Source organism: Haemaphysalis longicornis, unplaced genomic scaffold (assembly GCF_048455015.1).
Source record: "Haemaphysalis longicornis isolate Haplotype H1 unplaced genomic scaffold, Haemaphysalis longicornis Haplotype H1 scaffold_7, whole genome shotgun sequence".
Classification (NCBI taxonomy): domain Eukaryota; kingdom Metazoa; phylum Arthropoda; class Arachnida; order Ixodida; family Ixodidae; genus Haemaphysalis; species Haemaphysalis longicornis.
The window spans coordinates 112740414-112762766 of NW_027526422.1; the positions used below are offsets into that span (position 1 = coordinate 112740414).

Here is a 22353-nt window from a genome sequence, read left to right on the forward strand (position 1 = left end):
CTTCGCCAATGGCCTCACCCAGTTTTTTTAGGTAAATCAGAAAGGTTTTCCGCAGGTTCCTGCAGGATTCCTTTGATTTCCACATTTTTGTTTCTCGTGCATTGCTCAGATTCCAAGAGCTCTTCTTGGCTTGTAGTCAAGTCTGTTTCCAATGCGTGAACCCTGCTCCGAAGTTCTTCGTTTTCTTTTTCAAACCTTTATTTCCCCTGGTTTTGCTTTTGAGACGGTCGTTCGCGTCATCAAGGCATTTTCTCATGCGATCCATGGTTTTTTTTATGTCGCCTATTTTTTTCTTCGTCGCAATATTTACCTCGTAAAATATGTATATGTTAAACGAACATAAAACACGCCGAATATTTCCAGTATTCTTATCGGTTAATTTAAAATACAGTATTTCCGGGGTAGTTTTGATGAAAGAACAGCTACGGCTGTGTTCTGTAACCATCCGTTCTTTGTAGAAGGCCACGTATTGACAACACCCTTACTTATGCACCGTCTACAACTCTGCGGTGAAGAAAGTGTGACAAGTCATGGAAACTCGGCGTGAACATACAGTTGCTTTACCGTCCTATCTCAGTAATTTTTGGAACATATTAAGAATACATTTACGGCTGCAGAACTTTTACCTGAAATTTGGCTTTGCCGCAAGGATGACCTCTTTTCCCGGATTTTTTCCAGACACACTGCAGATGCATCCAGGATTGACTAAAATTTAGCCTCGTGCAGCTCCGCTATAAAAACGAGTGGACACATAAAAAGGAGAGATTTTTCAGAGCAAGATGTGCCTTTTAAAATCTTACCGCCGACAAAGAACGCGGAAGAAATAATTTGTGTACCACCCGACGTGCTAGCGCGGTACCGGGGTCATTCCCACAACGCTCCCAGCTTCCACTCTAAAATGTGAGAGTAGGGCCACAAGAACGGACTATAGGATTCTACTGCTATCCGTCACAATCGGACATACAAGTTCAAGAATTTTTACCGAGACGGCAATTACCGAGAAGCTCCTTAAAGAAAGCGCCGCCACCGCTGAAAATACAGGTGGAAATAACTCGTCCCAAGCACTCACCTACGCGTCCAATGTGTTACCTTTTTTTTCCTCCGCAGGGAGGGCGGAGGCGGTTCTTCAAGTTATCTTTTTTTTAATGGACAAAAAAGGACTTCACGCTTGCGCGAAAGTGGTCGATAAGAAATTATGGCGACGGCGGTACCGAGACGCCATTCTTTGTCTTTGATTCCATGTAAATACAGTTTTTTTTTAAACGAGCCTCGAAGATCATGATCGAAGATCGAAGATCGAAGAATATATCTTGATTTAGTTTGAGAGAACTAGCGTTTCATACATGACCTAGCTCTATTAAAGCTCCAGTAAAATGTTTAACCAAAAACGCGAAATTAGTAACGACAATTTTAATATTGCGCTTCTGTCAGCACATAAGAGCAGGAATGACGCAGTAGAGGCCTGTTGTAAACGTATGTTTTTAGTGTGTTTGTGCAGGCAGCACATTCCTTCTTTCACATTCAATGGCCTGCTCTTTAAGTGGTTATATTGAGGGCGTAAACGTGCTAGCTACATTTCATAAAGTAATATTACCCTTTGGCATAACGGCTAACTCCCAGTAAATGTCCAAAATATGATTTTAGGCTTCCGGTTTCCGTTAGTATAGGGGCTGGCGCCCGCTGGAGCAATAATCCGCGCAGCAGTCAACCCATTCGGCCTTTTTTGAATCCGTTTTGCTTAGCTCTGTAAATGAGCTTTTGTCACGATGTGATTTAGGAACATCCTCCCAAATCTTAATTTCAGTGCTTATCAGCTTGGTTTAACCTTTAGGTCAAAAGACACTTAACCTTTGCTTGGTGTGGTCACTAAGTGCATTCTGACCAAAATGTGCACAAAGGCTCACATATGTTAAACCTACTTACAGCGTAGGAAAGGGGTTCCTGTGATGCCTTACGGCCACACGTTACACTCCAAACGTTTCCTGCGCTTCTTGGGCGCCGGCAGGATTCCAGGATCAGTAGGCCGCCATAAGATCACTTACTAGATTCTGCGGGAAGAAAAACCACTGCTTCAGCCGCATACCACCACTGCCGTTGGACTATTGTCGGCTGGCTTATTCGGGTGAGAAATCTCCTTGAAAATGTGTAGCGATGTGTGATTACGGTACTCTTAACTGTTAACCTTAGAGTGTATTCAGGGCAAGCAATAGGTTACTAACTGTACGCCAGGTTTTTTCATGCTAAAGACCGATCGAGAATGCAAAGCGTCGCGCGTTGATCTAGCCGAAATCGCCATTTTGAGACTATTTTGCCGTGCGTGTTTTTTCTGTCCTTTGCTGCCCCGGGGTTTTCACAGCTACTTGCTTTGATTTTCAAAATTCCGCCTATAGATACGTGCACTGTGCGACATTAGTGATATACGGAAGAGACCCATTCTAGCGTCACTGTGTCGTTGTTGACTGAACTAACGACCAACGGAAGGGCAAAGATGTTGATCCGAGTGCGAGTGCATTTGGGAAATATATACTAATAAATTTTTCGAGGAATGGGTCATCATGCTGAAGTGAAAATACTTAAACTCGAGAAGATAACAAGCAAAAAGGCGGTTATTGACCGCTATGACTTTGTCCAAAGCAAAAGGTCGGCATCGTAAAAATGATAGCCACTTCGAAGTCTGTGTAATCTCTTAAATAGCGGAGCTTATTACGCCCGCGGGTGGACGCCTCACGCAGAGCCATAGGTCGCCCACAAGGCCACTCCCCACGGCATGTACGTACTGTATGCTGACCCACGGAGGTCAGGTATTTCATGGCTGCATATATAGGGAGTGGGCGTTTGCCGCTTGCCCCAGACTACGAGCCCACATCGCGCACTGGGCGGCCGTCGATACATATACGCCATTCGTCGGCCCAGCGTAGCACCTTCGCCGGAATGGCCGTCAAGGTGGTGGTGCCATCTGTCGCCCCAGCGAGGTACCTTCAGTTGGCATGACGCACACCAACTGTCATTGAGACTGCCTCAACAGCTCTGCTATTAAAGTACTCTGAAGTGACTTGTAAACATTGTGGGATTATTTCCGCTAATTGTATTATGGAGTTCCTGGGCCATGTTTCGACCACTGTCAGTGTGTTTGCGTGGCGTTATGTATTAGAAACATCAATTCGAATGTGCTGCCCTCCCCTCCGGCTACCTCTCGTCGATTCCCTATGAAGTTGCCTCAGACCATCGCCTCCTTTAACTCAGACGCACACTCGTGTTGACTTGACTTACCTGCAATCCTGCGCGGCTTGCCCACCCTTTCATGTGTGCTTGTACACCTGGAATGGCAGGTCGACACACAGCCCAATCTAAGCATTCTCGAGCTCAGGACACCTGTCGGTTACTTTATGCACAAACCGCACGAACGTGAGCTTACGCCAACAGGGATGGTGTAGTGGAAGAACCACGCAAGGCAGACCGAGGCCATTGCTCCATGAAATGGGGCTGAAAGCTGTAATTGCGCGGGAGCCTCCCAGATGATGATAGTTATGTTAAATAAATGAGTTGGGAAAGAGAAAGCTTTATTGAATTCTGAAGACATTAGCTCCACAAATGCCGTTGCTTGCTGTGTCAGATAGGGTGAACACAGTAAATGAAAAACAATGTGGAAAGAGTATGTAGAAACAATGAATAAGAGGGAGAATAAAATAAATCAGGAACATTTGAAAAAATGTCAGTAGCAGGAAAACAGATCTCATGATCTCAAAGTTACAGAACCTCCCTTTACAAAAATGGGTTCTGAATTTCTGTTGACGTTCCATTGAGTTCTCATTGATTCAACGAAAAACAACAGAAACTCAGTGTTCATTGAGTTTACACATTGAGAACACCACGGAATTTTTGTTGTGGTCCGCACAATGATTTTTCTAATGTGGAATTCTTGTTGACTTTTTGTTGTATTTTTAGTGACTCATAGTGATTATTTGTGGGCAAGTCATCTGCAACTGATGCCAAATACTATCTGCCCGCTTCTTCGACATAGACAGCCACGTGCATTAAAACTTTTTATTATTATTATTATTACTTTTTATTATTATTATTTTATTATTATTATTATTAATACCAATATTACCGTGTACAAACTAAACGACATAAATCATGACGCCGTGCCTTTCAATATATGCAGTATAGTGCTAGCGCACGTTTGAGCACTCTAGGGGACCGAACTAATGGCGCGACGTCTTTTGTGTGCACAAATTCGGTTTAAGACACATAACCGCACAAGCAAGACCCCCGAATTTGTTGCCTGGACAATATATATGTACATATGCTGCGAAAGTCGCTTGGCAGGGTTTTGTAATTGAAATGTTGGAAGAATTCGTGCAGGTTTCGAAGACGTGTGAGGTCTAAAAGTTGCACAGTGAGGTAAAATATACTTCCGTCATAGAGAGCAATAGGCTGGAAACCTGTTTTTAGTGCCAAAGCACCAATACCTTACTACAGCGATCTTCGTGGAATATTGTGATGCCTTCGGTGTGAACATTTTTTGTAGGCAAATCAGTGAAGCCTGTTTTGTGAATTTACTATTCAAGTTTTGTATGTAGGGCTTCGCGTGTTTGTCTGTTCGGAGGCAGCTTGCCATGCTATAAATTGCCAAGTTGAGGAAGGCTTTGGGTCGGTCAAGGATACGACCGAACGATGAAGATGATGAGGATAGTTGGTGCTTAAAGTAGCCATGAAGAGAAAATACAACTTTGTTTAATTTCAAAGAACTAGACTTCAGTATCCCACTCAGCTCCATGAAGGCCACAAATGATGTTTTTTTAACGAGAAAAAGCAAGAAATATGTAAGAACTGTCAAATTTTGCGCCACAGTGACCTTTTATGAGCAAGAATGACGTTATACGGGCCAACAATAAAACAATTTTCAGTGCCTTAACTGCACGTTAGAATTCAAGTGATGTGGTCAAATGTAACTAGAGGCCCCATTACAGACGTCCAGTCATGTGTCGTCGCGACAGGTCAGTTAGGCGGCCGCCAATCGCACAATGTTCCGTGACGTCATAGAAAAGTTGGCTATGGGGTTGCGACTGCTTCACACGTTTTCTGTAATATCTCCGTTATTTGTTCGAAGATTGCGATGATATTGGTACCATTGTTATCGGGACTAAGCAGTCTTTCAAACATACCCAACTTATATTTTGTCTTCATGGCTCTTTTAATGGCGCAAGGCCAACAAGGGCAGGGAGCGTGAAGAAGTTACTAAATTTTTGATGAGACCGTAAATACTAAAACATGTGAGAAAAAGTAAAAGTCACCAAAACAAAAGACAATGAATATGGCAGGTGTATATGGCCAGGTAGATTACACGTGATATGACAAGAGCTGCAGGAACTTTATCTAAGCTGAAATGTAAGAACGCGTTCACTATAATCATTGGTTCGTCGGCTAAAAAGCATGATGGGTGCAGTGGAATGTGTCGTCTGTACATTTCAGGGAAATGTTTGTGTCGTGTTGTGTCAAGTGCCTTGCATGTGATTAGTATGTGGAATACGGAGAAGTCCCTTTCACACCTGCTACACATTGGTCGCGAAGATCCATTGAGCAGGTGGGAGTGTGTTACATGTGTGTGGCCTATCCGCAGCCTAGCCAGGGCACTTCAGTTGTGTGAGTCATTTATGTAGCGTCCCATTTGTGGTTTTAGTACGTGTAGTTAGTTGCTTGTTTGGTGACTCCTGTGTAGTTGCCATGTTTTACGAAGCTGTCGTCTTATATGTGTCTTTTGGTCAGTGTAAGGCACTGTCGTTATGTCAACTGTGGTCAAGAGAGCAGTAGCACCAGCCATTTGATCAGCGGTCTCATTGACCGGGATCCCACACTACGCTGGTACCCAGAATAAAGCTATTTCTGAATTTTAGGCATATGCAGTCATTATAACCTTTAAAAGCACATTGATCACAAAGTTTTTAGACGATCTTCCTGATGACAGGACCTGCACAACGCTTAGAGAACCTGTGTACACGATGGCCCTGGAAATTTTTTTTGATGATGTTAGTCGAAACGAGTAAAATGCCATACACTTCTGCAGTGTAAATACTGCTATGAAAATTCATTGTTTTAGTAACGCTAAAGTTTGGTCCGTGCGCTGGACAAGAGACAGTAAAATCAGTTTTCGACGCGTAGCTGAAGAATTCTGCGCACGTGCACTTGTCCTGCAGAAAAAAAGGAAGTGCTGCAGAATTGCACTCCGGGGTACCCTATTTTTTTCCAGCTGCGTGAATGACAGTTCGCATGATATAGGAGGAAGTTGCCGTGGTGGAATGAAATTATGAATGGGTGTCTTGCGCGTGTGTGAAAGGGGGACATTGAACGCAGAAGGCTCCCCCTTACTCTGAGAGAGAAAGGTAAGAAAACAGATAGCCTGTTTAAAAAAGGTTGCAAGTTTGATGTACCGTTTATGATAGGATTAAAAGGATGGTTGGTGATTAACCTGATCTTGGATGCATACAGAAAGTCAACATACTCCTACTGATGCCCTAGGCTCCATTTTTCACACTCGACATACAGACTCTCCACAGCGCTAGTGCAGAAAGTGCCGCATGAGAGGCGAATGCCAGGATGCAGCACTATGTCGAGCATTTTAAGGGCTGTCTTTGTCACTGACCCATACACCAGACTGCCGTAGTCAAGCCGAGACCCCACAAAGGCTGTGTAAAGGCGCAGCAGGTGTTGTTTGCCAGCCCCATAAGATTGGTGTGAGAGGGCCTTAACAATGTTCATTTTTAAGCGTTTGAATTCAAGTTGTTTGATATGGGAAATGAATGTAAGCTTTTCGTCAAATAAAATACCTAAAAAGTCGTGCTCCTTGTTCAGAGGAATCGACACGCCGTTAAGAGGGATTTCTTGGTCTGGTTGGACCCCACGCTTCCAAGAAAACACAACACAAGAGCGCTTTCCAGGGTTCATTTTAAAACCATTTTTGTCTGCCCAGCCGGCAAGTTTTTTTATGACAAGCTGGACGTGACGTTCGCAGATTGACATAATAAATGATTTAAAGGAAATCTGGACGTCATCTACAGTAATGGAATAGGAGATTGTAGGTGGCAATGCCTTTCCAAGAGAGTTCATCTTAACCATGAAAAGCGTGCAGATAAACACTCCACCTTGTGGCAGGCCATTTTCTTGCACATTACCCTTTGACAGTGCAGAACCAACTCTGCCGCGAAAGGTTCTCTCTGACAAGTAACTAGCAAGGGTGTTAAACATATTTTCCGAAACACCGAATGATTGGAGGTCACTGAGGATCCCATAATGCTAAGCGCGGTCATAGGCCTTTTGAAGGTCGGAAAAAGTAATTTAACAGAACTGTTTGTGAATGAAGGCTTCCTTGATATATGACTCTACTGCGAAAAGATGATCGTTTGTGGATCGCCCCACCCTGAAGCCTGCCTGGCAGCTCTCGAGAATACCGTTGTACTCCAAGAAGTACACGAGTCTTCTGTTGATCATCTTCTCGAGAAGCTTGCACAGGCAGCTTGTGAGAGCAATGAGTAGATATCTTGTCCTTCCTCTCTTTTAGGAATGCTACAACTATGGCCTCACTCCAACACTTTTGAATGAGCCCCGAATCCCATATCTTGTTGTAAAGGTGAAGGAGTGTTACAAGGGTGTCTGTGTGTAAGTGCTGGTATTGTATATGTGATGTTGTGTGGACCTGGAGCCGAAGGTTAACAGGTACTCAGAGCACCCCTCAGCGCATGAAGCAAAAACTCAGTTATCGGACGTAGTTGGTCTGTTGTCATGTAAAGGCTTCTTTTCGGCCGAGACCTTTTGTTTCATTAAAGTGTTTTTGTAGTGTGCTGAAGTGGACACATGTTGGAAGTGTTGTGCTAGTGTATCAGCCTTGTCTTGCAGTGTGTCCCCTTTTATGCAAACTCGGCGCAGGCTGTGTGTCTGTTGTCCTTTGCGCTTACGTATATGTGTCCAGACTTTATGTGTGTCCGTGTATGAAATAATGGATGTCAAGAAGGTCTGCCAACTCTCCCGTTTTGCCTCACGGCGCACACGTTTTCTAAACGCCTGTGCACTTTTGAACAAAATGAGGTTTCATGACGTGGGATACCGACGGAGGATACCCCTAGCTTTGTTCTGCTCCTCTCACGCCCGCCTACAGTCCACATTCCACCACGGCCTCCTCTTGTTGCGCGGGGCTCCGTGGGGCATGCACTTTTCGGCGGCGTCCAGGATGTGCCTCGTGAGGAATTCGGTAGCTTCTTCAATGTGAAGGTGTTCTATGAATGTGTGGTGTAGTTTGGATGTCTCTGTAACTGTGTTCCAATCAGCTGTTACTTCGTTGGACCTGTTTTGGGAAGATGGACTGCATGGGCCTTTATCTATATATGCTAGTGAGGTGGATAACTGGTCACTACCATATGGGTCCGTGCCCACACCCCACTAAGACATGGAAAGAGAATTGCAGAACCAATAGCGAAGTCAAGATTTGATATGTATTGTGTCCTATGTTATGGTATGTAGGCTGTTTCTTGTTGAAAAGGAATGCTCCCGAGGATGTTGAAAATTTTGCTATCAGGTGACCTCGGACATCCATGCGAGAGGAGCCCCGAAGAGAATTGTGTGCATTAAGGTCGCCTGTAAGGATGTATGGTTCGGGCAGCTGGTCAACCAGTGCCTCGAAGTCAGAGCTCGAAAGTACAAGATCAGAAGGAATGTATATGGAGCATACCGTTAACACCCAATTAAGTATTATTGTGCGGATTGCTACAGCCTCAAGAAGAGCGTTCAAAGTGACAGGGTGGCATGCTAAGGATGTCCGGGCGATTATGGCCACACTACCAGAAGAGTGTGTACAGCCATCCCTGTTCTTAATGTATACCAAGTAATTATACAAGAAATTTGTGTGTTTCGAATTGAAATGTGCTTCTTGGACACACATTACACTTGTCTGATTAGCATGCAGAATCTCGTACACGTCGTCAAGATTATTCAGAAGGCCTCTTCAGTTCCATTCAACAATATTTTTTCTTCCCAATATGATGTGTTAGAGCTACTGGAGTGTGACTATCGACGTAAGGTCTACCGGGGCTTGCACCCTTGGGAGGGGTTTTTTAACCTTGTCTGGAGGTTTCGATAAAGGGACCCGCTCGTTCCGCTGCGAGGCAGACAGGAAAGGTGCCACATCTATCTCATCATCAGATTTTGAAGGGTTACCCGTCGGACCGGACCCCCCGGACTTGGCACCCTCTCAGATGTCCTTAGTTCGAGCCATGACTGCCGAGGGCGTCAAGAGTGCCCCGGGAGGCACAGGCGGTGCGGCGGGGTTGAGAACTACTACAGTTTCCTCCGTCTCCATTTCATCCGTGCCATCGCGTGTGCTTCGGGCCGGTGGAGAGAAAACAGTGGAGGCAGCAACATTCCCAACAACATGGTTGCCACCACAGCTACCGCTGACTAAGCAAGCGGTGTGGTGACAGGCTGGGCCGCTGGAGGCAACCCGAGGGGAGGGCGGCGGTGGAACAGGTCTGACTCGCGGTACTGGGTCCCGCCGAAATCAGAGGACGCTCCACCTTCCGGCGAGCTCCGTCTGTGTACCTCCCAAGGGGAAAAGAAGCGAACATCTTTATGTGAATATACTGCAGGCGAATTTATATATAATTTTGTAAATATAACGCTGGTTGCCTTGTTTAAGGATGTACAAAAACGTTGTGTAAAAATAATATATTCTGGGCATTCCCCTAAATTGCTGGCCACCATTATGATCAGACGTGGGAAAAATGAAACTAAGCTAGACGGTATGCCCCCGTTATGTTGTCTGTCTCTGTGTCTCGTTGTTCAGAATATCTCTTCTAAATTGTTTGACGACTTCCTTCTACATGAAGGAAAAAAAGGCGCTTACCCGTTCAACGACTGCGGAGACTGCACAATGGCGCCGCTTGCAGTGGTGTCGATATTTAAAACCATAGTTTGCATTGACACATGCTTTTCCAAACAACTAGTTGCTGATGCAGCAACAACGTTCTTTTGGTTCTTTCCCTTTATTTTTTTCACTTTTATGTTCGACCGTCTCACGCCATTAAGAACGAAAGAGTCGACGAATCAGTGATTGAAGGAAAAAATGAATGGATGAATAAATAAATAAAAATATATATATAGAAATAAAAACTTAATTATAAGAGAATAATGAATGAATCAATCAATCAATCAATCGAAAAATCAGTCAATCAATCAATAAACGAATGAATGAAGACATCACGTTCCCAAATTTTACATTCAATATACCGCTATCAAAAGAATTGTTTACGCACATGTTTACTCCTCCCACTGGGGTAGATTTTTTTAGTACAGAAGGTATAATTTTCAGTGGTGCCCTCATTTACACATTCCTATCAATACTGTGAGAATTTATTTTTCCTGCTACCCGGTGAATTGCCGATAAATAAACGGAAAAAGACCGCTTCTAAAGTTTGAAAATTTACGTTGAATACGTGACATTCTCGCACAGAATTTCCGGAGATATAAAAATAAATAGGCAACCTTTCCTCTCGAAATCAGCTTTAAGATACGACATTTACATATGACCAACCATTTACATGGGACCATAATTGTTACCATACGCACTTGGGACTTCGCCTCTCTTGGGGCGTATTTCGTACTTTTCCTGTTCAGACTCTTTATGCAGAGTGCAACGGATGGTGCTTAGCGCACCAGCGAACTGATGTTGACCTTCTAGGTGCCTCTACAATCTCATCAATGAATAACCATCACTTTACACCGGTTTTTAATGATACATCCTAGACTCTTTTTAAATCGCCCATCAATTTCCGTTAACATCTCGCCGAGTGTGAGTGACGAGGAGACTATTCATGAGGTCACAATTTAAGACACATTCATATCATCTCACACTCATATTATAGCCCCATGGAACCTTCGCCCTGTACTTTGGGACTTGTCTTTCTCCCAATTCAATAAAATCAGGACACCAAAAACTGAGATTTGTCAGCAGTTCCTGTATCCGCAATATAAATATTTGGCTGCAGAGTTTTTCAGTGATGCATCAAAAAATTTCACTGTGTTGTCTTGGGCTCCACACGGACGCAATTTTACAGAAGGCAGATTCATGAATGCAAAGGCAAGTATTTTTACAGTAGAAGCAAATCAAATTTTTCTCGTTATAAGTCACATAGTTGAACATACCATTCCTACGTCCATAATGTATACAGATTCGCTGAGCATCACCGGTACATTGTCATCTGGAAAATAATCGAAAAACCACATCGGTAATCATGATCAAATTAATTATGTTAGCCTATTCCTCAAACCTTCAGGTGACTGTGTGCTGGGTGTCAAACCACTCTGGCATCGGCGGACATGAGCTGGCAGAGGAAATGGCCGCCATCGCTGCCCTTCAAAACATGGTCAACATAATAACACTAGCTTAACCAGACCTCAAACCACACATCAGACAACTCCGTAAAACATTACAAACAGAGTGGACTGAAAAGACAAACAAACTACACGTATTAAAAGCACACTTTGGACGATACACATACTGACTCACACAGCAGTCACATTAAGTTACTTTAGCTAGGTTACGGATAGGCAACACACATGTACCACACTCGCACCTGCTCACTGGATCTCCAAGACACCTGTGTACCTGGTGTGGGGAGGGCCTATCCGTGATACACATTCTCATTCAATGATAGGCACTTGACGTTACACGACCTAAACCGCCCGGAGAACTCTACAGACAACACCTTCTATTACATCCATCATACATTTTAGGAGACGATGCCATGTGTGCTGCTTCCGTCACAGTTTCTGTCACAGGTTCACTTCTTACCGCTAATATCATACCATGCATAGTTTTGCCACTGTTCCTATACACCAGAAACATTATTTATCTTTTAACCGCTCTTTGTCTTCATCCTGGCGGTGTACATCAGCCATACTCATTGTCTTAAAATAATTTATTCGTGTTTACTCGAACCAATTTTAGTAGCCACCTATTCGTCAAAACACTTTCTTGGCGCTCTTTGCCATAGTTGGCCTTCGCCGATACATTCAAACATTATTATCACCATCAAACGAATTTGACGCTTGCTATCTTTTTTTGGTTGAATTGTGGTATGTTAATTTTGTGTGCAGGTATTTCTGAGCTTTGAAGCACGTTTAATCTTAGAATATGCTTCCACATTCAGTCCTTGAAAAGGTTGCTATTTCAGTTAAGAACATCCTCTGATCGGTCGCCACTCCCGGTCACAGTCACAGTCACATTTTACCAAAGGTCATGAATGGACGATTAACGTGATGGCAACGATGGCATGATGGTGACACGGTTCTTCCTTGTTTGCTGTTCTCTTGTTGTGAACAATTCTCCTCTGTGTTAGATGTTTGACAGGCCGGTCACTCGACTTCCATCTTGCGTTACCAAGGTAAGCCTCCATGGCACCGACATGTGGCCCATCCGCATGCCAAGAAAAAAAAAAGATGTGGCCCAGTGGGCTCTCCCTTGGGCAAATGTCGAATCTTCTATGCTCAACTGACATTCAATCTTCTGTTCACCATGACCATGTATGTTCTTGCCATCCCTATCTTTGGATATCACTAAGCATATTCGTGTAGCAAGAGCCCCGTCCTCATGCGTTTCTTGGAAGACAGGGACGAGATAAATTATCGACCATACTAACAGGTGGTTTCAGAGTAGAAAAATAAAATAATCTCCAGAGCCATGTTTTTGAATTAAACTGCAGTATATAGTGTGCGTGTGCTCTGTTGTTGTTGGTGCTGTTTATCTGCTCAAGGGCACCTTGGGTGTGTTTGTACCATAATGTCTATAAAAACACTGATTACTTACCGTCAAGGTACATGCCAGAAAATTTGTTCAACTCGAAAAGTTTTAATTATAACAAGTTATATTACTTTATTGTAGTCGGATTTTTCTTCGTTGTGACTGAGCGCGTTGTCCTGAAGTCTGGCTTTGATTTCAAGTTTTCTGCTTTTGTGCTTCCATAATTTGCCGACATAAAATTGCTGTTCGGAAAAAGCGAGGCCAAATGTCAACCCGCAAGAATGTCGGCATCCTTGATTTTCAATTTGCAATTAGAGAAGGCTATAATGGTGTCATGTCATACACGAGGACATGAAAAAATCATCGTTGAAGAGGTTCGCCGGTAATTGTGCGCTGTCACGCTACGTAGGATACATTTGCGGACGGCTGACAACTTCATTAGTTTTCTTCATTGCAACAATCCCTTTACATTACAACGTTATCTATATTTCTTTATACAGGTATTTTTGTGTACACAGCCTGCTTCAAATTTTTGACCAGACCAATTAGGTGGCATCAATTTTTTGTATAAAAGGCTGCCCGAATCACGCATTGTTACATCTGCTAGAAGGCACCACCACTGCTGCTTTGCAAGTAAGAACGTACAACTATCGGGTTTGAACATTTGCTTTTGCACTCAGACAAGGGCATGCTTTTTAAAAATATAAAGGCTACCATGTAAACCTTTTACTCAGCGTGCTCTCAAATACCTTATTGATCGAAGCTTAAGATCGCTCTTTGAACACAGCAAAAGTTTAATTTTGCAATGCAATAAAGTACGCACATCCTAAAAGCACATTTCTGTTCTGAGAGACGTCCTGTTACCGTTGACCACAATAATATGTGTCCACGGCAGAATTTAATATTACGCATTGGTATTTGATAGTGTAGCTAGAAATACGTGAACGAGATCATTGCTTCCAAAACGTGTAGTATTGTGCATGTGCGTATAATACCATCACGATATGAGAATACTGTTTTCATACCCCAGGACATGTTGATTTTGATTTGATTGCAGGGTTTAGCGCGCCGACGCAATGAAGGTCATGAAGCGCGCCGTGGTTTAGGGCTCCGAATTTAATTTCATGACCTGGGGATCTTTAGCGTGCGCCAAAATGGCGTACACATCGGCGTTTTTTTTCAGCTCCATCAGAAAAAGGGTGGTCGCAGCATAGAATTGAACCCGCGTCATCGTGCTCAGCAGGGCCCCGAGTGTGTGTATTGCACAATATTTTGGGAATCAATTAGTGTAGCTTACGCTATATGCTAGGTAATTTAGGGAGCCAAGCCGGCTTTTGGGGAGCGCAGCAATGAGAGCAGGCGTAAGCGACAAAACGCGAGTTAAATAGGTGCGCACCAGCCACGAGAAATATTTCTTATTAGAAATATGTGTTCTGAAGTATATCCAGCCTCCCTATTGATAAAAATGGGGCCAATAGACTTAGAAACAAAAGCATAGAAAGAGACGCAAAGACAACGATGAATAAACAAAGCTATTACAAGTGCGGCTACGGCAAGCCGTGATGCTTTGGCATTGAAAGCATTTAAAAACCCTGACCATCTGCACTAACGTGACACCTGTGGAGGGGCGGAGCATGCAGTGCATTCAAGTATTATAAGTCCAGCTCTAGCGGCATGGCGCGAGCTGATTGGGCGGCGGAGAAGAGGCGGGGGAAGGACCAATCACGCGCTTGCTGAGGCGGTGGCGCCCTCTCTTGCGGTGAACCGGATTTGAGTGAAGAAATGAGAGGCAGACTTGCCGCAAGTTTTTTTCGTGTCACACACGCTGCAGCGTGCTAAGAGGTATGCTTTACAGAGGAAACATTGCGTTGGAAACCAATTTTGAGGCGAAATTTAACTAATTAAATTTAGGGGCGAAGCCCCTGATGGGCTCGGTCTGTCGTCGTGCTTTGTCGTCGTCGTATTCGTCGTCCTTGTAGTCACAGTATTCAAATATCCGAACACTCGCTTACGCCTAGTGCTAGAACGTAATGCATTCTAAAAAAACAATGGGGTATCCTTTACGCCTCGTGCTGCAATGCTTCGTAAGGCGTACTGGAAGAATACCGGCACTTTCGTTTACTCTTCGCGCTAGAACTATTTGTGCGTCAAAAGCACGAGACTTTTGCACGAAAGGTGTATACCTCAAACCCCTAAGGCTTTCATCTCCGTTGGCAAAAACGCCAAGGCGCCAAGAACATCTTACACAATGCATGCTTCGCCCCTCCCTATGTTTCACGTTAGTGGAGATGGCCCGGGATTTTTTATTACTGCAAACAAATCCTGATCATTCCTGTATTTTAAATTAATATAAACCCTTTTAGTTGTTATTCATCCGGTAGTGTCCATCATAGGCTTTTTTTAGGGGCGAACTCCGTTATCGTGTCAGGCAGCAGCGTCTCCTGTCGTTTTCGCCTCATGCACGCACTGTACTAAAATACGGGTACACATGATTCCAACGCCTCGCTCAAGTACGTTTTATATCCATGGCCAAAAGCGTGTACTAAAAGTACACACAGGGACACTCGCTTTCCAACGCCTCGCGCTTGTATGCGTCTTGCTTCAAAGACACGAGACTTGTACCGGAAAGCTATGTACATCAACCCCCCAAACGGGTGCATCAACGTGAGAAAAAACACTAAGGCGCCAAGAATACACTTATACACTTTATCGTTCACCCCTCCCGTGGATTCATGTTAGTGAAGGTGGTTCGAGATTTTTTTTACCCTAGACTGACAACTTGATTAACCGTGGCAGGATACCACGACTTCAGGAGACGTCGACAGCCCGAGTCCTACGGTGTTTCGCCCAAATTACCTGAATGCAGAGAAGAGTTTGTATTTCTGTCCTCAATATACTAAATTCTTAGAACTGCGGCATGTGCAACTCATCTCAATTTATATAACCCTTCAGAAAATCTTTCTTGTTAGTTTCCTTGGAAGAATTTGAGCTGGGAGAAACGTTACCACTTCCAGCAAGAATATACCACAGTGCTCATAAGAACGCTGTAATTAGTCACCTTCCTAAATGCCATACGAAGGACATCGTTAACGACGCGTTGATGAAGCGTTTTTTTAACTGTGTTTTATACATGCAAGGTTTAGCTTTGACATTCGCCTATTTTGGGCCCAGTATTGAAAATTATTACGAGTTTACCATCCTTGCCTAATGTGTAGGAGACTTCGCCCAAAGTAAAAGCCAGGTATTGACTTATTTTGAAACATTCAAAGTTCACGATATCCAAAAAAGACCATGTTTTTTTACAGCAGACTTGCCTACTTCTACTCTTCCGGCATTGAAAAAAATGATGGCTGGCAAGGCAACTATGCTGCTTGTGGTTATTGCCACCTTTTCGTTGTTCGGTGAGAAGCAGTTCTTTTTCTTATTACTCTTTCTAGATAACGTAAATGGACTTCAAGGAACAGAGTTTAATTTTCAGTCATTTGAAATCGAAGTTCATATTTAAACAGAGCTGCAAAAAAGGAATGATTTTTAAATCTATTGGGGTGTTTAACGCGCTGACGCTACCCTGGGCTTTGAGACTCGCCGTAGTGAATGGCTCCGGAATATTTTACCGCATGTGGATGTTTACGTGGTTCAACATCTCGAATCACGGCAGTGTTCGCTTTTTTCCTTTATCTGAAAAGCCGCCGTCACTACGACATGTCAAAAGTGGTCGACCAGCGTTGAACCCACTTAAGCTTCCCATGGCACCAAGTTTGCCAAAATAGAGGCCCTCGCTATGCATGTAGCGAATAAAAATGGGAAATGAGGGGCTCGTTGAAAATAAGACAGAAATAAGAGTTGGCAGTCAAGAAAACCTCGGAAAGCAAAAGGGAGGATGTGGTAGGTCATTGAAACAGATAAAGAATTTGGAAAGAAAGAAAGTGGAGAAAAATGTTTGCCAGGTGAGATCCGACCCTACAACAACCCCGTGTAGTCCGAGTGGCGCTGGCTACCACCCCCAAGCACAGGAAACAAAAATACCTAAACCTAAGTACCACAGAAAGTTGAGAGGAAAATCGCCCCGCCGGTAGCGTAGTGGTTATCGCACCAGACTGGTATTCCGGAGGTTGTGGGTTAGGACCCTACCGGGCGGGCATTTTTTCTCCACTTTCTTTTTTTCCAAATTCTTTATCTGTTTCAATGACCTACCACATCCTCTCATTTGCTTTCCGAGGTTTTCTTGAGTGCCAACTCTTATTTCTGTCTTATTTTCAACGAGCCCCTTATTTCCTATTCCGATTCGCTACACACACACACATATATATATATATATATATATATATATATATATATATATATATATATATATATATTTATATATATATATATATCTATATACGTAAGGTGTCATAGCCAAAGTGCTGCAAGTGGGCTGAGGCTACAACCTTTCTTCGAGTTTACACCTGTGTGTACGTATTTATGTCGCTGGGTGATGCGAGACTGCAATACGCGCCTATGGTTGCACAACATTTGGTAAACGAAAAATACCACTAGCAAGAGAGCTCCGTGCTAACTTTGCAGCTTTGTTTTGCTCGGCCAGCAACAACGCCATCATGTTACTCGCGGCCCCTTCAGGCTCTCACTTCACGGATTACCCATGCTGGAAAGTTTGAAATTAATTGGCACTTCGTTCGAAAAATTTCGTTGTATTCTGCGCAACAGTTATTTTTAGGAGACAACATGGCGTTAATATTCTACTGATGCTTGTTTTCCAACTACCTTAACGGCATTGATCGTAGCCAGATGTTTAACTTGTATTCCGCAGCTATTTCTTTGCGATGAAAGCTTGTGTGCCACCGGCGCACCCTCCTGTCGGTCATTATACCACAGTAATGAATTGTATTTAAACCTCATGAAACCAGTGCCTTAAGGTTAATAAATATCTCTATTACAGTGCACAATGGAAATGCCTATGCCGTAGTGGAGACAGAAGAGAGTAAGTGAAATTATTGGCTTTGTTTGTTCTAGGCATGCCCACGACTCACCTTACTATTTCTTATTCTTGCAGGGAGCATCGAAAGTGGTAGGAGCGGTGTCCCAACAGAAAGCTTTGTTCCCGAAGGTGAGAGCACTTCAACCCACAATTGCAGAGAAAAATGTATACAACAAATTTCTTTTTTGTTCAGGCCGAGCCGAAGAAACTGAACGGGCTTCGCAGCGTCTGGGCGGGGGTAAGAATGTTTTGGTTTTTTACACTATTTTTTTCAAGGATAATAACTGAATTTTTTTTGTAAGTGTATATCTTTACACTAACAAAAGTATATGAAAGAATGGTTTCAGGAAGGCGACAAACATGCATAAATACTTGTCACTCAGTTCCTTAAGGTAACCACGTACTCACAAGATGGCAATGTAGTTGCGTGTATTTCGCTTCATATTATACTGAAAATACCTCGCACAGCACGTTCGATATATCATAGACACCACCAAAAAAGTTTCATTACAAATGGTGATTAAGAGGTTAAAAAACGGCTGCCCTAAAAGTCCTTCGCGAAGATGATGCATTCAACGTTTTCAGCAAGGATGCCAAATCGATCGTTCACGGCACACGGGCTGTTTATCTATTTTGAGGCAGGCGAGGGAAAAAACGCTGATGTATCAAGATTTAGGCGCGCAGTCACGATTCACACGTGGTCGAATATTGTCTGAACTGCTTTACGACGCTGCGTCTCAGGGCCGAGATGTAGCTTTGTCGTGTAAGACGTGATATGCTGCTTCTGTAATTAGCCTGGTTAGGTCACTCCTTAAGGCGTGAAGAGATGTGTCTAAGACATGTTTGAAAGCCGAAGGCACTGTGACATCTCCTAAGTCAATCCCTAGTTAAGCAGAGTCAATGTTCGCGTGAAATGAGAGGATGCTCCTCAGACGTGCACACCTTAAGCCTAGGGTTTGAATTCTATACTAGAATGCACCTACTGTTTACATTTGTTTTTGTACGCTATCAGCCATTTTTAGGAACATCGGTTAGTGACGCTGACGCCTGATCCGGATATTCGCTCTAGGGCATTTATATGCTTGCGTTTAAATGAATGTGCGTGCCTGCGGGTCGTTCAAATGAAGTATTAGTTCTCAATTCAGATAAAAAAGTTCTATGAATGCAAGTCAGTAAAAAACCTTGCCATGTATCTTCCCAGTTCCTTGGAAATGACAACGAAACACGATATTCTTCTGCGGCCCCTGCCACTAACTGCCTCTTTCCCTTTCCACACCCTGCTCACACTCTCACCGATCTGTCTCCCACTTTCGATAATAGGCATCCTAGATAATTCCTGAAGACAATTCAATTTTCCCTCGTGGCATGGCTAGCGGGCAACATGCTCGTACCTTCGGGTACTGTAATGCCGCCATAAGTTTTAGACTCGAGCTGGCCCACGTTCTGTAGTTTTCCCCGTAAACTTTGTTTTCAACACATATTTTTCTTTCCTATCGCGAGCATCAAGGGTACATCTTTCTTCAAACAAAGGAGACTGCCCAGTACTAGTTATGCGAATTTCGGGCCTCAAATATGTGTAATGTTGCTTTGGTGATCTGCAATGTTTGCCAGTATCAAGAAAGGTTCCACACTTCGATGTTTGCAAAGGTTTTGCCTATATAAAGTTGTCGTACAGTTTTCCTGTTATTTATTAGCCGTTGGCTGAATCGAGGGACATACTACCAGACAGACAAAAGTAGCAAATTTTTCGGATTCATGAATCCTAAAAAAAGGCTATCGCTGTACATGATGTACAGCGATAGCCTTTTTTTGTACATGAAATGATGTGCATGGAATTATTTGCTGTTGTATTTGCATTGTACGCACTGTTGTCCAGGTCCAGGGGGTTGGAGCTTTGTCACGCTGCAGTACTGCAGCTTTCCTCCAGCCCCCTGATGTACTTGTACATGTAATAAACTGAATATGAATCTGAATCTGAAGCTACTCTATTGTGCACGAGCTCACGCAGGTGGGCCGTGCTCGACATTCCGGGGTACCAAAGTAAATTCGAGGGAAAGGCCAGCTAAAATTTCAAATTTATGTAGTATCATGAATGCTATCTGGTTCGAAATCAAAGTACGGGTTGCCTCAAGCCACTGTGAGGCAAGTGCTTAAGCAAAAAAAAACAAGAATAGATCTATTGGTGTTGTTTTAGGTATGTATTTCAATTTATTGTTCCCTTGGCGCACTGCTGTGAAATAAAAAAAAGGAAAAGTACATAACGGGAATTGAAAGCTGGTAAAGAGGTCAACTAAAGTTGCGGATCGAGATGCCAACAATGCTAATGTCCTAGGGAAGGCTTCCGGTGCGCCCCTCACCCGGTAAGCTGTAAGGCGAGGAGCCCGTTTTCAGCGGCAGGTGAAAGAACATCATCGCAAGTAAAAAAGACACTAGATTTCAGCGCTCTCTACGCTCTTTCACTTGAAGAGCTCAACTGCATTTGGGCACATTCTCTCATGTAGAGAGGTGTGTTCGTACATCCATAGTCTGCATTGTTACTAATGGAATGAAGGTAGCCATCGGCGACCATAGCCGTGATATGCGTGTGTGTATGATGCGGCGTGGTTCTAATTGTCTGGTGATCTGTAGTACAGGCTTGCACACTTTTGGTATAACTGCATATTTGCTCTAAAACAAAAATATATCAATAAGAAAGGTTCTGAAACATTAAATGATGGAGGTGCCGTGAACGGATGAGGTAGTTTTAGAGCTATTTTGCAATCTTTTCGAGAACAATAAGTTTTGTATTTCATGGTAATGTCCTAATCCGAACTACAATGTTTTTTTTTCTACAGCGAACCTCAACAAAGGGTTCAACATCTAGATGACAATACTGCCTTGCTGCTGAAGGGTAATGTTTGAGTTTGCTAAGAGACCAAGATGCATCACGCCAGTTACCCTGAAAACGGAAGCGTGCTTCAATACCGACATTATTACCCCATGAATATGCGGCGAGATGACCATTAAAGGCGTGTGAAAACTATAATTTGTGGAATAATCGGTTGCACTTTGCACATGTTTGGAACTGTAGTAAAATGTTTTTCTGCTTCGAAGTTACCGTCTCCAGTGATTTATTTTAGATTACGAGAAGTTGTGAGTCTACAACAGGCTTAACCGTACACATTTTGCTACGAATATTTTCTGGAGCGATGAAAATACATGTTTTAGTGGGTATAACAATTTTCATAATTATGGCAGCACTAAGATGGCGTTTCTATTTGTGAAACATCCCCGTCAATTAAAATTGTGTTAGTTGTTTACCTTGTAGAGTGTTGTTTAGGTTTACGTTTTGCTAAATTAACAAGACAAGAGCATTTTAAGCAAGGTCACTTCTTTTTGTACGAATTCATGCACTGGTGGAACTATAACCGTTGCAGTGCATTTGACAAAAAATACCTTAAAGAAATTATCAAGCACGGCATACCTCCTATGCGCAATATTAACGAGACCACAGGCGTGCTCAGAAATGGAGGCTTCTGCAGTCACGTTTGGAACGAAGTGGCAACGGAACAGCTTTCTAGCACTATTATTGGCTGTGCACTAAAACAGTCAAAGATTCTAAAACGTTACCAGGCTGTTTTCCTTGATTGCGGCGAGCTCGCCACCCGGGCATAAAACTTACTGCAGCAAAATGGAGCAGAAATATCAAAATCCTTTCCGCAAGAAGAACAGAAGGCCCGAGCTCAACACGTGCTTAAAGCATAAGCTCTGCAGATATAAACCTCAACGAAAAGCTCTTCAACCTGTCTTCCTTTTTCTCCCCGTAACACTCCCGTCAAAAGCAGAACTTAAGGGCTTCAAGGGCCTATCCTTAAGACAAGAAACTTGAGTCACAATCTGAAGATGTAACCTTCAAGCCTATGCCAAGTGAGCCACCGCAAACCTCGGGAGAGCATTAAAAAGTCATTAAAATAAATGCCCCCCAAAAATTAAAGACGTTTCTAAACGGAAGAAGGGTGAAACATGAAGCTTTCTCCTCATGCTTTCTGAATACCCGTAACAGTCCAAAATGTGCTTACCGGAAGCTTACTGCTCCCGCTCATTGGCAACCGGAAGCTTATTTCTTCCAGTTGCCAATGAGCGGGAGTGTGGTTCCCCGCAGCGACAGCGGGGCGCCATTGGCAGCCGGAAGCAGTAAGCCTACGGTCAAACCGCTCTCACCCTCGCGGTATACCACAATGCCTCACCTCGCTTCCACGGGCGTCCACGGGTGGCACTACATGTTCTGGCGACCACGCGCTCGCAGTGTCGCGTTACAATCCGTGAGCACTGTACATCAACATTGTGGTTCCACTTCGGGATATGTTGAATGGCGGTTGTGTATACTTCTCATGGATTCCACTTTTCGAGTGATAAATATTATGTAAAATTTCAACATAAGGTTTCATTTCCGATTTTTTATGTCCGACCATTTACTTTGTTTTACTCATGCTACGTTGACGATCCCAATCAGCTAAAACCAATCGTGCGGCCATATTTCGTATGTCTTCGAGGGTATCGGCCAACTCTTTGGTGTACGGATCCCGAAAATCACATTGGTATTGCAACA

At 43.5% G+C, this 22353-nt stretch overlaps 1 protein-coding gene and 1 long non-coding RNA gene across 4 annotated transcripts in view; both read left to right on the plus strand.

The window, feature by feature from the left end:
* The window catches only part of LOC144146817 (uncharacterized), an 82749-nt gene that overhangs the window by 20694 nt on the left and 39702 nt on the right, over positions 1–22353 (plus strand). The window lies entirely within an intron of this gene.
* LOC144146816 (uncharacterized) lies at positions 13298–20857 on the plus strand. Of its 3 annotated transcripts, none has more exons than XR_013317727.1 (6): positions 13298–13420; positions 16093–16188; positions 17727–17768; positions 17841–17894; positions 17959–18003; positions 20600–20857. It is a non-coding gene; the product is annotated as an uncharacterized LOC144146816 (long non-coding RNA). The 3 variants fall into 3 exon arrangements; XR_013317728.1 differs by having other exon boundaries at positions 13314–13420; positions 16096–16188; XR_013317729.1 differs by having other exon boundaries at positions 13389–13441; positions 16096–16188.